The sequence below is a fragment of the Sceloporus occidentalis genome, unplaced genomic scaffold (genome assembly GCF_023333645.1).
Source record: "Sceloporus occidentalis isolate IW3139 unplaced genomic scaffold, rSceOcc1.0.p SCAF_12, whole genome shotgun sequence".
NCBI classification, from domain to species: Eukaryota; Metazoa; Chordata; class Lepidosauria; order Squamata; family Phrynosomatidae; genus Sceloporus; species Sceloporus occidentalis.
The window spans coordinates 12,807,276-12,820,748 of NW_028316992.1; the positions used below are offsets into that span (position 1 = coordinate 12,807,276).

Here is a 13,473-nt window from a genome sequence, read left to right on the forward strand (position 1 = left end):
AAAGATTAAAATCACTTAAAAATCATACACTTTGAAATACTCTCAGGACGTTTTTAAAAAAGAAATTTTAATTTAAAAAAACTTTCTGTTTTAAACGCCTGTCTGAAAAGGAAGGTCTTAGGCTGCCAGTGGAAGGACAACAAAGAGGGAACCATTCTGGTCTTCACATGCAATCCACATTCAATTCCACATGCAATCTATTGGTCCTCGCTGACATTTCCACATTGGAGCTGGAAGCTCAAGGAGTGACAGATTCCCTCTTCATCTGTGGCTGCAACTATACTGCAGAATTAACAAACTTTGGCACTGCTTTAACTGCCATGGTTCAATGTCATGGAATTCTGGGATTTGTTGTTTTTTGAGATATTTAGACTTCTCCGTCAGAGAGCTCTGGTGTTACAACACACTACAAATCCCAGAATTCCGTAGGATGGAGTCATGACAGTCAAAGTTGTGTCAAACTGCATTAATTCTGCAGTGTGGCAGTAGTCTCAGTCTCTCTCTAGCCTTCTGCCTAGAAGACCTGTCCATGGAGCCATTTATGCTTTCTTTTACTGACCTCTTTCCGATCTGACTTCCATCTTTCTTGTCTATCTTGCTGAATGTCAATACCAGCTTTTTCCTGATGGATTCCTCAGCTAGAATCCCGACTTGAGAGTTACCACCTGTGGTTATATTTACCGTATGTGACGCTGCTTTCCATTTCTTTCTCAGTCATCTTGCACCAAGGCTCCAATTCAACCCTACTGGGCCGCCTGCTTTCAGGACTCCCATGTGCTCAGCTGTCTAGAGCCCAGGGATCACAGCATATAGCTTAGGTCCAGACTGCCTGAAAGCATGTATTTTTCCCATAATAGCTTTCTCTCCATCTCACCACTCTCCTGAGCTCATCTTCCATAGCTCCTAGGCTATGAAACTCCTCCATGAAAGAGGTCTGGTTGGCCTCCTCTCTGCTCTCTTGGCAGGCAAAGACCTTCCTACTCAACAGTACTTCAGACCTTAACTGGCTGGGATAGAAAGATGTGCAATGGGCACGCTGTTTATTAATATGTGCTTTATGTATTTTTAATATTTTAAAAGTAATGTCTCTTTTAACTGGATTGACTGTTAATGCTTTTTCGATTCTTGTACCACATACTGTTTTAGCTATTTTGTTTTAAATTACACTGTAAACCACTATAGGTCCAAACTTTGGGGGGGAAAGCCAGATAGAAATCAAATAAGTAATCACAGTGTCAAAATACAGGCATACCTGTTTATTAAATTGTGTATTTCATCTGTTTATTGTGAAGCAGCAACATGAAAATGGTGGTGTGATGTTCTGCATGCTTTAGCTACACTGCAGCACAAATTAACTGCAGTGAGGAAGTGCTGCGAATGACATGGGTGCCTTTGCATTAGCATCCCTTAGCACAGCTTTTCCACAATTAACTAGAAGCATAATTAAAATGGAGGTTCTGCACAGTACTTAACACACTGCTATATTATTACTGTTACAGGTCTTTTTGAGAAACTGATGAAGGCTATGGGATTCTTCCCCAGAGAAATGTACACAGACACAGTTTTCAGAGAAATAAAAAGAAATGCAGATGGGGGAAATCATTTTTTTCACAGACCCCTTGAAGCTTATCCTTGGACCCTAAGGCCTGTTACAGACTGCCAAAATAAAGCTGCTTCGGGTCTCTTTGGAGGCATGCTATTTAAATGATGCATGGGTCCTAAGAGTCCAGAGGTCGCACCAAAGCCACACTCCATTCCTAAGCACTGGAGTGCAGCTTTGGTGCAGCTTCCGGATTCTTAGGATGCATGCATCATTTAAACAGCATACCTCCAAAGAGACCCGAAGCAGCTTTATTTTGGCAGTCTGTTAACAGGCCTGTTCACAGACCACAGCTTAAGAATCCCTGTGCTTTGTTGTTAACCAGTGCTCTTCTCTGTGGTCAATCCTTTTGTAATATCTACTCCCAATAAAATTACATTCAGCAAAAGTCCTTTCTGGGGCTCACTAGTAGCTTCTCGTTTGCAGGTTAACCTGTTTTGCATCTTTCAGTTAGTCTGGGATAGTTTAAGTGCCAAAGAGTTCCTGATTTTACCTTGGGGTAGACTCTACAAAACTAGAACTGCCCCAGTGAAAGTCTGGGGGAAACTGGGTCTTATGTTCTCAGCCTTCATGTCCCTATCGTTTACTGATTTCCCTTTATTTTTATTTATTTTTAATTGTTGAACAGCACAAAGTTATCTCATCCTTTTGAAAAAATGAGAGGAAATCTATTTCCCCTTCTAATAAAAGGAAAATTTGACACCTGTACAGTTTAGAAAGGCCATTCAACGGTCAAATTAGAGGCCATTCATTAGTAATCCCCGCCCCAACCCAGACTAACAGGAAGAAACACAAAACACAAAACCAGAGCAGCTGAAACGTCCTATTTAAAGCCACACGAGTTCTAACAAACTACCTTCCCAGTATCCAGATCACAGTACACAAGATAGTTATTTCAAAAACACAAAAATGGAAATGGCCAACCGTGGTATCATGTGGGTACTTCATGAAGAATGACATCTTGATAGAAAAGATTTAATACAGAAGAACTATGTTGTTATTTCTATCTGCAATTTCACTGGCTATTGTTAAGAATTCCCTTTCCTCTGAACAAGCAGAATGCTGGCAATACGGTTACTTTTAGTTTCCCTTGAATGAGTCACACCTATGACATTTTGTATTATCTATCTATTTACAAAGTGAATTGGAAGTACCTTGACCCCCCCCCCCCCCATGCAGCCCAGTCCATCAACATTGCTTCTGATTTCCAAAGACCAACTGTACTCCCCTCTCACCACCTTCCAGGTCAAATCTACCAAATCCCCTCTTTTTCTTCCAGCCCCATTCCCTGATTATGTATGTCACATGCCAAAGGCGGAGGCCATTACACAATTTGTGTAATATCACTTGTGAACATACAGCAGTAAATGGCTATGAACACAGGGACATAGAGGACCACAGAGCAGAAGGTATCTTTCAATACAGTTTCAACAGATAAACAATTTTAACTGGTAAGCAGTTTGTGTGCACAGAAAGGACACACACACTAGAAGAAAAATCTAGAAAGAAAGAAACAGAAGACTTTCCATGTCCGATCACCTGAACTTGCTTTAACTAAGAGGTCCCCATTGAGGGCCTCCTTGTTCCTTTTGTTGACTTCCAGTGCTGTCCATTATGCGCATTAAATGAAAGCTACTATTAGAACTGCAGCTCTTCAAGCTGGGCGGCAGCAGACAAGTGTCAAAATCACATTCAAGTCATCCCACTAATTACCTTTTGCTGGCATGATTTCCTGATAAAGAGCAGTTTCCTAAATCGGCTTACAATTCTATATCACACTTTCTTTGGTACAAAACATAGGGGGGGTCCCTGCTTTTTAAAAAGATATTTCATATGTTCCTCTAATTTGTAATGTTCCATTTGTTCATTATTTTTTTAATGTTGTTGTTTTTTAACCCCCACATTATTTGGGGAGGGGGCACAATGAGAAGAGGAAATATGCCAGTCAATGCGTATTTAAACTGTGCAAGGTGATTTCTGGTCCTCTTTTGCTGACTTTTCATATCTGGAAAGAAGGTAGACATTTAATAAAGCACTACTTATTCCAACCTTGTATTTAACCACTAGCCTCATTGGCCAGAAGCGCTCAGGAATTCCATGCAGATGAGTGAATGGTCTGACAGTGGAGCAGCACAATGCCCATCCCTCCTCTGAATAGTACAGAAAACATAGGTGCTGGCGGAAAGGAAAACCCCCTCCTCTGTAGCCAACACAGAAACAGAGCAAGGTATGACAGCAGGGGCAAAGTTCTACATCTCTTCTCTGGCAGACGACAACAACAAGCGGGTAAGAACTGTTGCAGGATAACAGCCTTTCTGAACTTATTTACCAAGCAGAGTTACTCTACAGCAGGGTTGGGAATCACACAGCCTTCCAGATGTTGTGGTACTGCAACTCCCAGCATTTCTCATAACAGAGAAGGGCTGCTAGGAGCTGCAGTCCAACAACAACTGCAGGGCCACATGATTCCTACTCCTGGTTTACAGATAACAACTTCTGAGGGCTGATTTACAAGACTGACATATTTTTGACAAACTCTCAGAGATTCCAGCTGTTTAAGGGATTACAGATTCCACTTGCTTTATTTACAAATATGAATTTAATAATAATAATAATAATAATAATAATAATAATAGGTTTTATTTATATACCGCCCAATCACTGGGAATCCAAGCGGTTTACAACAGAGGGGATAATAGACAGTTTAACACTCTACGTATACCAATATTTTTGTTGTCTACTTCCCAGGATCTCAATGCTTGAGACCACAAATCTGTAGGCTCTGAATCATTATACAGTATCATATCCCTGCTTTCCTCCCCCCTCCAAATAAGCTAATTGGGAAAGAACAATCCACTATTAATAGTCTCAATATAGTATTGACTAAGCTTCTGCTCTTGGACTTGTCTGCAGCAATAACAAACGCCACATGCATCCTGAAGCAAGAGTTAGCAGTCGTCACAATGTATAGGGCATAATGCTCTGGACTGGCCCCAGATGATGTCTCCTTCAGAGCCTAAAACTCTTGCAGCAATACCCAGATTTCTACCCTTAGCAATATTGTGTCAGCCCCAATACTGCAGCATCATCCCCCAATGTAATTGGGCTAACCAAGGGACCCTGATTTTGTTTGCCTTTGGTCATTAGGGATTACTAGTCGTCATTACTGACTCTCCCCGAGTTCTTTAGCTATAAAGACAGGAATAATATTCAACCCCTGTCTTCAGATGAGGTTTGGGTATCTTCATTAATCTCTCTCAAAGTGCTGAAAGCAAATCACATCTCCATGTAAATTAATGGAGCACAATCAATGCATCTGCATTAATTCAGCTCTGGCTCTGAGCTTGAGGAGGGGCATATGAGGCAATGGGTATGTTGATTTAACCACATGCACCTTTGCTGAAGTCTACAGTGTGTTCTGTATGGGATTTCTTGAGTAAACTTGCCAAAATGAGTTCACTTGACACACATCGCACATACAGATATTGCATTATATGCTTGCACTGTGAAGCTGCATCTAGACAACATGTGTCTGGTACTGCAGTGGGTAATTTTCAGCAATGCAGGTCAAGAACAGTATTTTTAAAAACCTTATAACTTCTATCATTAGAGAGTTATTTTAAGCTACTATCAATCTCAGTTCCCATTTGAAAAAAGGAGGGCCATAACACAAGGCGGCTGCAAGCTGCATGGCCCAGTGTAATACGGTAGTTCCATCTGTGGAAGCTTACTACAGCCATCCATTTACCACCCCGGGACCTGCCATATTGCCACTGAATCCCCACATGGCCATTCACACCTGGAGAAGGAGGGTACAGAACCATATGGTTATGTCATTGTAGTCAGATAGTGCTTCACATTATTCACTGAGGTCTCAATTTCATTTTTGGCTACAGAAGCTTCTGCAATTTCCCTTCCAATTCTCCTCCAAGCATGAATGGCTGTGGTTGTGAAGATCCAGCAGCCCTTTGGTAGTTGTGGAGGGAAGAAGAGAATACCAACCTCCACAACAGCCAAAATTAAACATATCTAGGTGTAGGGTTAACTTACATGTGTGTATGCCACTAACAGGATGCCAGCTGATGATTATAATACCACTACTGGGCCATAGTTAGGGCTCAGGTCTCCTTATCACCCTCTCTTCCCAGAGGCATGATCTTGGTAAAGTCACATGCTCTCAGCTCCAGGTGAAGGCAATGGCAAACCTCCTCTGAACAAATCTTGCCAAGAAAACCTCATGATAGGTTTGCCTTTGGGTCGCCATTAAGTTGGAAACAACTTGAAGGCACACAACCCACACACACACACACACGACATGAGCATACTAGCTCTCAGCCTTGCTCAATATCACAGTTCATTATTGTGTAGTATTTCTCCTTTCCAAGCATTTAAAGTATTTGCTAGGCAATTCAAGAAAAAAAATGGTATTTTACTACACATTATCAAAATTTAAAGACTAGGATGCGGGAGAGACAATGCTGCCAAATCATGGCAAAGTCCTGGGGTTCTGCACTGTTTCTTATGAGCAGCTATCATTTTTCCCCCCACTGTAGTGGGAGAGGGCCATTGTGTCAAAAATAACCAGGATATTCATTCTGCAGACAAGGGACTGTCACCAGAGTACTTTCTTATGCCTCTGACACTAGGGAAGGGGAGTCATTCCTCAATTCTCAAGATGTTTTGGAGCTCATAAATAATTCTCAATGCTTCAGGGTGTCTCTAAAGCTTTGAGTGAAAAGTGATCTTGTAGCACCACTGAGACTGAGAGAAAGAAGCTGGTAGTAAGATAAGCTTTCATAGAGTAAATCTACTTCATCTGATGCAGAAGTAGATTTGGGCTGCTGCCACACTGCAGAAATAATTCAGTTTGATGCCGCTTTGTCCTGGCTCCATCCTATGGAATCCTAAGATTTATAGTTTGTTGTGGCACCAGAGGTCTCTGACAGAGAAAGCTAAATTTCTCACAAAACTACAAATCCCAGGATTCCCTAGCATTGTCCCATGGCAGTTACAGCAGTGTCAAACTGCATGAATTCTGCAGTGTAGATGCAAGCAAAGTCTACAAAAGCTTATGCTACCAATGTCTTTCTCTCAGAGTATATCCACACTACAGAAACAAAACAATCTGACACCACTTTAACTGCTGTGACTCCATCCTAGAGAATCCCGGGATTTATAGTTTGGTGGAGCACCAGAGCTCTCTAACAGACCAGACTGAATACCTCACCAAACTCCAAATCCCAAGAGTGCACAGGACAGAGCCATGGCAGTGGCTTCAAACTGCTTTATTTTTGTAGTGTGGATTACCTCTCAGTCTCAACAGGTGCTGCTCCAAAACCTCCCTTCCATAAACAGAAAGGAAAATAAACGATAAAAGGTTTTATATTGTTTTGATCTATACAACAGTTTGTCAGTTTCTTTATTATTAACTTTTTTCCATTCATGTACCTTTTTCTAAGTAATGTGTGCCATTTTGGAGAACAGTGGGATGTAAACGATAAATAAAGAATAGATATATGAGTCAATTAATCTGTAATACATAACTCACACTCATCTAATCCTGTTATGGCCTTGTCTTATTCTTTCAATCCAAGGAACACACAGAATTAAATTATTAGAATTTTATCAACCAGAGGTCATCTAAATGCCACTACGAGAAAGACTACCGTATATACTCGACTATAAGTCGACCTCATGTATATGTCGAGGGCAGGTTTTAAGGCCAAAATTATGGATTAGACTCGTGGATAAATTGAAGGTAAAACTTAGGGGCATGTAACAAAGGATCTAAAGGATGAAGCAAAGGACCACAATGGCAAACAACTTACAAAATTCCAGCACGGATCGTAACTGTTTGTGTGCACCCTAAAGGCTGGATGAATGAGAGAGTAAAGGGCACTCATTCCAGGACAGATTGTACACTCACCTTTCACCAGGGAATGGTTCCTTTTTATATATGAGTTAAAATGCAGTACTTACATTGACCAATGGATAAGTCGACCTAGGTTTTTTGGGACAATTTTTTGACTAAAATGTTTAGACTTATACATAAGTATACATTTTTAGACTTATACAGTAGTTTTCCACGATTTCTAAAATATAAGCCAGGCTACTCTAAAATCAGCACTAGTACTTGTATTTCCTGTATGATACGTCATTGCTATGTAGCCAAAACACACAGTCAGACCCAGTTCCTGTCCTCAGAGGCTTCTTCATGTTTTCCTACTACAAGTACTGCAAACAAGCTTGTCCGAGGCAGACAGAGTTCAAAGAATGGAGAAAAATGCTACCAGGGCATACCCAGAACAAGTCAGATGAATTAAAACTAGAGATCTTGGAAAAACTGATGCACACAGGCTGGATGGCAGAAGTCCCAAGGATAAAACATTTTCATCTGTTTCTTTCCCGAATTCACACAAACAAATTCCCTGAGGATTTCACCCAATACATTAAATCATCCAAGCTCTGTTCCAGTGTGAAGTAACAAGGTAGTACTGAATTTTAAAGATACAGGGTTGTACCCAGTTGGTGTCCCTCTGCTGACAGACGGCTTTCTGATTCATCCAAACCTCCATCAGCAAAACAAAGAGCCTTTGCAGTGATTTCCCTTCCTTTTGAAACCTTCTCCCACACTGGCCCAAATGGTCCCCAAATTATCCAGTATCAAATGTGGAGGGGAGGGGTGGGATCAAAGAGGAATCGCTGAAAATCACTTCCCTCTCGTTTTTATGAAATGGAAACCTCCACCAGACTGAAGAGCCTTCCCGTCAGCAGAGTGACAACCGACTGCCTGCAACCCACACGCAGATGTCACAGTTTGTTCATTTCTCCTAAACACACCAAACACTGTACTTTCCATAACATTACAAGATTCCATTGATGAACACCACACTTCATGAGTGAAGGCAGGACAAGCAGTTCTCATTGGGACGAAATGCAGAGGAGAAGTCCTGTTTGTTGTTTTTCCTGCAACAGACTAAGCCTTGTGACACTTTAATGGCTAAGAAATATATTGTGGCCTAAGATTTACCAGACCAGATCCAGTTTAACAGACACATCTGTCAAATGGGCTCTGGCCCAGAAAAGCTGATGCCACAGTACATCTGTCAGTCCATAAGGTTTCACCACACATACAAACCAACTCCCTACGCAATGGTATAGTTTTTGACTCCCAAGTATAAAGAACTGTACCACGAAAATAAGTTTGGGAAAGCTGCTAGGTATTTAAACAGAAAATGCAAACTTAAAATGTTAACCATTATTATTTGGGTCCCATTTGGGAGAGAGGCAGGCTATAAATGAAATAATTAAATTATTAGTATTATTTCATATCATGAAGAAGTCAGTTCTGCATGTGCTTCAGGTAAGAATTTTTGCTCCTTATGGACATCCCAACACACATGCCATTACTTTTACAAACCTGCATGTGTCGGATGTTCATAAGGAGCAAAAATTCTTACCTGAAGCACATGCAGAACTGACTACTTCATGATATGAAATAATGTTAGTGGGTACCTATTACAGTACTTCAATCCAAATCCCCTATTTTACAAATGGCCGAAAACACCAATACACTTGTAGCAAAAGTGGACAATACAGAGACTTGAATCTATTCCTGCCTCTGCCTTACAGCCTTCTGATTCCTCATGACCTCTTAAGACTTCCAAATTACATTAAATAAATTTATTCTAAAACCCTCAGAGCTGCAGCTATATTTTGAGAAGGGAAGCCATTAGTTCATGACTGTTAATTCTATCTTTATTTCAAAATCAGTATACTGTGATAATTGTCAAAGACAGGTTACACATGAAGGATGAAAACCACTAAGTGCACGTTTTGTAGAATGGGTCTGAGTCCAGCTTGAGTTTGGCAGGAGTCAAGTACGTAAGAATGACTTGTGCCTAATTAGATAGAGCCTGCTAGCACATGAACCATTGCCTATATAGCCCTCGGCCACAAAGACCTTGCATACCTTTCTCATGTGACACACTATCTTCCAGGGTAAATTGACTTGGGTTAAAAACCTGTTTTCACCCACCTCGGTAAAAAGTTACTTTTCCTACGCGGAACGCATTAGCACCTGTCAAAGGCATTAATATTTTTCTATTTAGTAACAGTACTATAAATTTACGCTCAGTTTTACTTGCATAGTCAAACTGTGCTTGAACAAATAAACAAGAGATTCATAAATCCATTCAGGGCTAAGCACATAAAAAGGAAAACTAGCATATGTAGTTGTTTGTCGGCATACTGAACAGTTAACACCTACTTATGTAAATATTCACAGTTGGAGGGGACCACCTGGAGCCCTCCAGACAGGAGACTCCCATCAGCCACAGCCAACCTAGTCAATGGCCAGGGATCACAGAAACTGTAGTTTAAAGTCTGAAGAGGTACAGATTCCCTATCCTTGATAGGCATGGATTTCTCAAAGTGCCTATGACTTAGCTGAATGGGGTTTTCTCATTTCCCTGTGCCAAAAGCCCAAATCTTTGTCATGGCCTAGTTGCTGGATGCACAGTCCAAGCAGCCACCTCAAGGAATAGTATCAAACACACATTTTCACTAAACTAAATCTGAAGCATAATTTTCTGAAAATGAAAATTCTCCTTGTTTGCTCAGCTAAAATATCATGACACGTACTCACACAAATAATTCAATGAACTAGACAGTGTGTTAGTAACACTTTCCTTCCCGGACAGGAGTGGGAGATTTCCTCCATTTCCTCCTCTAAAACAATCTCCTGGCAAATCCTATTGTCACAAGTGCAGCTCTACCACATTCTTCTTTTCCTTCTGGAACTGGCAAATGAAAGAGTCATCCGGCACAAAGAGGCTGACTTTGACCCTAGGTTGCCAGCTACTTATCCAGTTGGAGTCTCTGGTTCTGATTTATTTACACTCCATATCACTAGAAATCTATTGCTCATTTACAATTACTTTGCATCATATATTAATCATGCTGCATGACTTCCATTTACCCATATATACAACGGAAAATGAATAACTACAGTGGGCCCTTCGTATCCGCTTGGATACAAAAATCTATGGATGCTCATGTCCCATTAAATACAATGGCATAGTAAAATGGTGCCCCTTCTATAAAATGGCAAAATCAAGGTTTGCTTTCTGGAATTTATATATTTTTAATTATTTTCAAGCTGTGGGTGCTTGAATCCCTGGATAATAAATCTCTGGATATGGAGTATGGACTGTACCTGCATACAGTGACCTAAAGGTCAATCATCTTAGCATGTTGCTTTACTATATACCAGGGGAAATCTGAACATAGGTACCTTGTAAAGGTAAAAAAAGATGCACAGCAATTATTTCCTTTCCAAGAGACATTTACATGTTAGAAACATTTGGAGGGTTTTTTAAAAAGCTGTATGATCTCTCAAAGCTTGCTCATGTAGAAACTGCTTTACCCAGCAAGGGCTCACCTTCTGTCAGATTCTGGGGAGGAAACACCAAAGGTGTGTGAAAGCAACAGAGCCAGACACCAACCTCAAAGACATTCTTGTGGTACAATCTGGCCCTACAACATATTTCATTTACCATCCAGGGCACCTTTGCTGAACACAACATGCTCCCCCCTGCCTAGTCTTGAGCTGCTAAGCGCACCATCTCTATACTAGGTAGGCCAGATTTGCCTCCAACTTTCAAGGGGCCTCTCAAATCTGCCAGAGGAAATGACACAGCTGTACTCGCAAGCCAGCTGTCTACCGAGTTACACTTCCAGCTCTAGCAACTTTTGACAAAGGCAGGAAGGTGCACACACACACATACACATGCAACAAAAGCCCCATCTAGGGACCTGTCCCCTGCTCTGAACTCAAAGTGCCTAACGGCCTCTGGCCCCATCCCTACGTCGTTGTGAACATCCTGCGTTGAAAAGTGACTGTGTAGAAAGGGGAAAAAACGGCAAGGCAAATGCACATCCCTTTCCTCCTCTTCAGGCATTTATTTCCCAGTGCCAGGACACACCAGAAGCAGTGCAAAAAGGAGAGAAAGACAACTCAGGTGGACCACAAGCCGACTTGTTGTTGCTGCTGCTGTTGTTGTTGTTGTGTGCCTTCAAGTTGTTTCTGACTTATGTGATGCTAATCATGGGGTTTTCTTGGCAAGTTTCTTCCAAGAAGGTTTGCCATTGCCTTCCTCTAAATCTGACAGAGTGTGACAAGCCCAAGCAGGTTTATCGGAGGTGAAAGGGACAGGGGCACCCATGAGGAAATCGCACTGCAATCTCACTCAATCTCATTTCTCCAATAATAATAATAATAGGAAGGTGACCTCCTATAGAAAGCCAGATGCCAAACTGGAGAAGCTGCCCTTCGCACTGCCTCGCTGGTATTCAGGCTGACACCACCACAATTATTATCCTTATAATTACAATTTCTTATCCGCCTCTCCCTACTAGGATCAAGGCGGGGAACAACACATTAAAATGCAACAGACAGGCACACAAGTTTAAAGCATGCAACACCGAGTGCAAATGCATAATCAGTTAAAAGAGCATAATGGGTACAATACATATTACAATATGTTCATAATTGGTGTTTTTTTAAATCTACTACTACTACTACTACTGTAGCGAAGTGGTGTATTGGTTTGAGCATTGGACTAGGAGAGCAGGGTTCGAATCCTGACTAAGCCATGGAAATATAGTAGTGGCAAACCTTGGGCAGTCACACACTCTCAGCCTCGGTGGATGGCAATGGCAAACCGCCTCTGAATAAATCTTGCCAAGAAAAACCCTCAGGGTCACCATAAGTCAAAAAAGACCTGAAGACACACAAAAACAAACTACTATTACTACTACTACTACTACTACTATTCTTGCTTTGCCTACCTTCTCTTCCCCACCATCAAGACAGGCAGAGCAAATCAGAGCCAGGCCAGGGTTGCCTCCTCCTCCCACCAAAGCAAAGCTTTTTGCAAGGACAGAGAAGAGAGCACAGAAAGGAGGGGAGGAAAGGATCTCCCCCCAAAAAACTTCCCCCCACAATTTCCATTAAAAGAAGCAGTTATGATACGACAGCAAAAGAGGGTTATTCCTTGCAGTGCGGACATGGCCTACCCTGAGCATCCCCCAACGGGCAAAGCAGCTAACCCCAAGGGATGCAAAAGAGAATACACTCATCCCTCCACATTTGAGACTTTGGCTTTTGTGGATTTGATTATTCACAGATTTTATTACTACGTTCTCTCTAGCAATATAACTTTATGGTCAACTGTAACCAAAAGTCGCACTGAAGGACCGAGAGATTCCTAGAGAGGACACTCCACTAGGCCTTTGTAGCTCCTCCACAGCAACTCTATGGTCAATGTCTGGTCGAGGTTGACCACAGAGTCACACACAAAGACCTTGAGATTCCTAAAGAGGACACTCCACTGGGCATTTGTAGCTCCTCCGGCGCAACTCTATGGTCAATGTCTGACTAATGTTGACCATAGAGTTGCCGTGGAGGACCTAGAGATTCCTAGACATGATACTGCACTAGGCATTCATAGCTCCTCCAGCACAACTCTATGGTCAACTTTAACCAATAGCCACACTGAAGAACCTAGATTCCTAGAATGGACACATCTACTAGGCATTTGTTGTTCCTTCAATGCAACTCTATGGTCAATGTCTGACTGATGTTCACCAGAGTTGCCCTGGAGATTCCTAGAGAGGCTACTGCACTAGGTATTCATAGCTCCCCCAGCACAACTCTATGGTCAACTTTAACCAATAGTCACACTGAAGAACCTAGATCTACTAGGCATTTGTAGCTCCTCTGACTCAACTCTATGGTCAATGCCTGACAGATGTTGACCAGAGAGTCGCGCTGGAGGACCTAGAGATTCCTAGAGACACTCCACTGGGCC

The 13,473-nt window shown here is 41.7% G+C and overlaps 1 protein-coding gene across 1 annotated transcript in view; it reads right to left on the bottom strand.

Moving 5' to 3' along the window:
• The window catches only part of LOC149305287 (forkhead box protein O1-like), a 49,030-nt gene that overhangs the window by 34,554 nt on the left and 1,003 nt on the right, over positions 1-13,473 (bottom strand). The window lies entirely within an intron of this gene.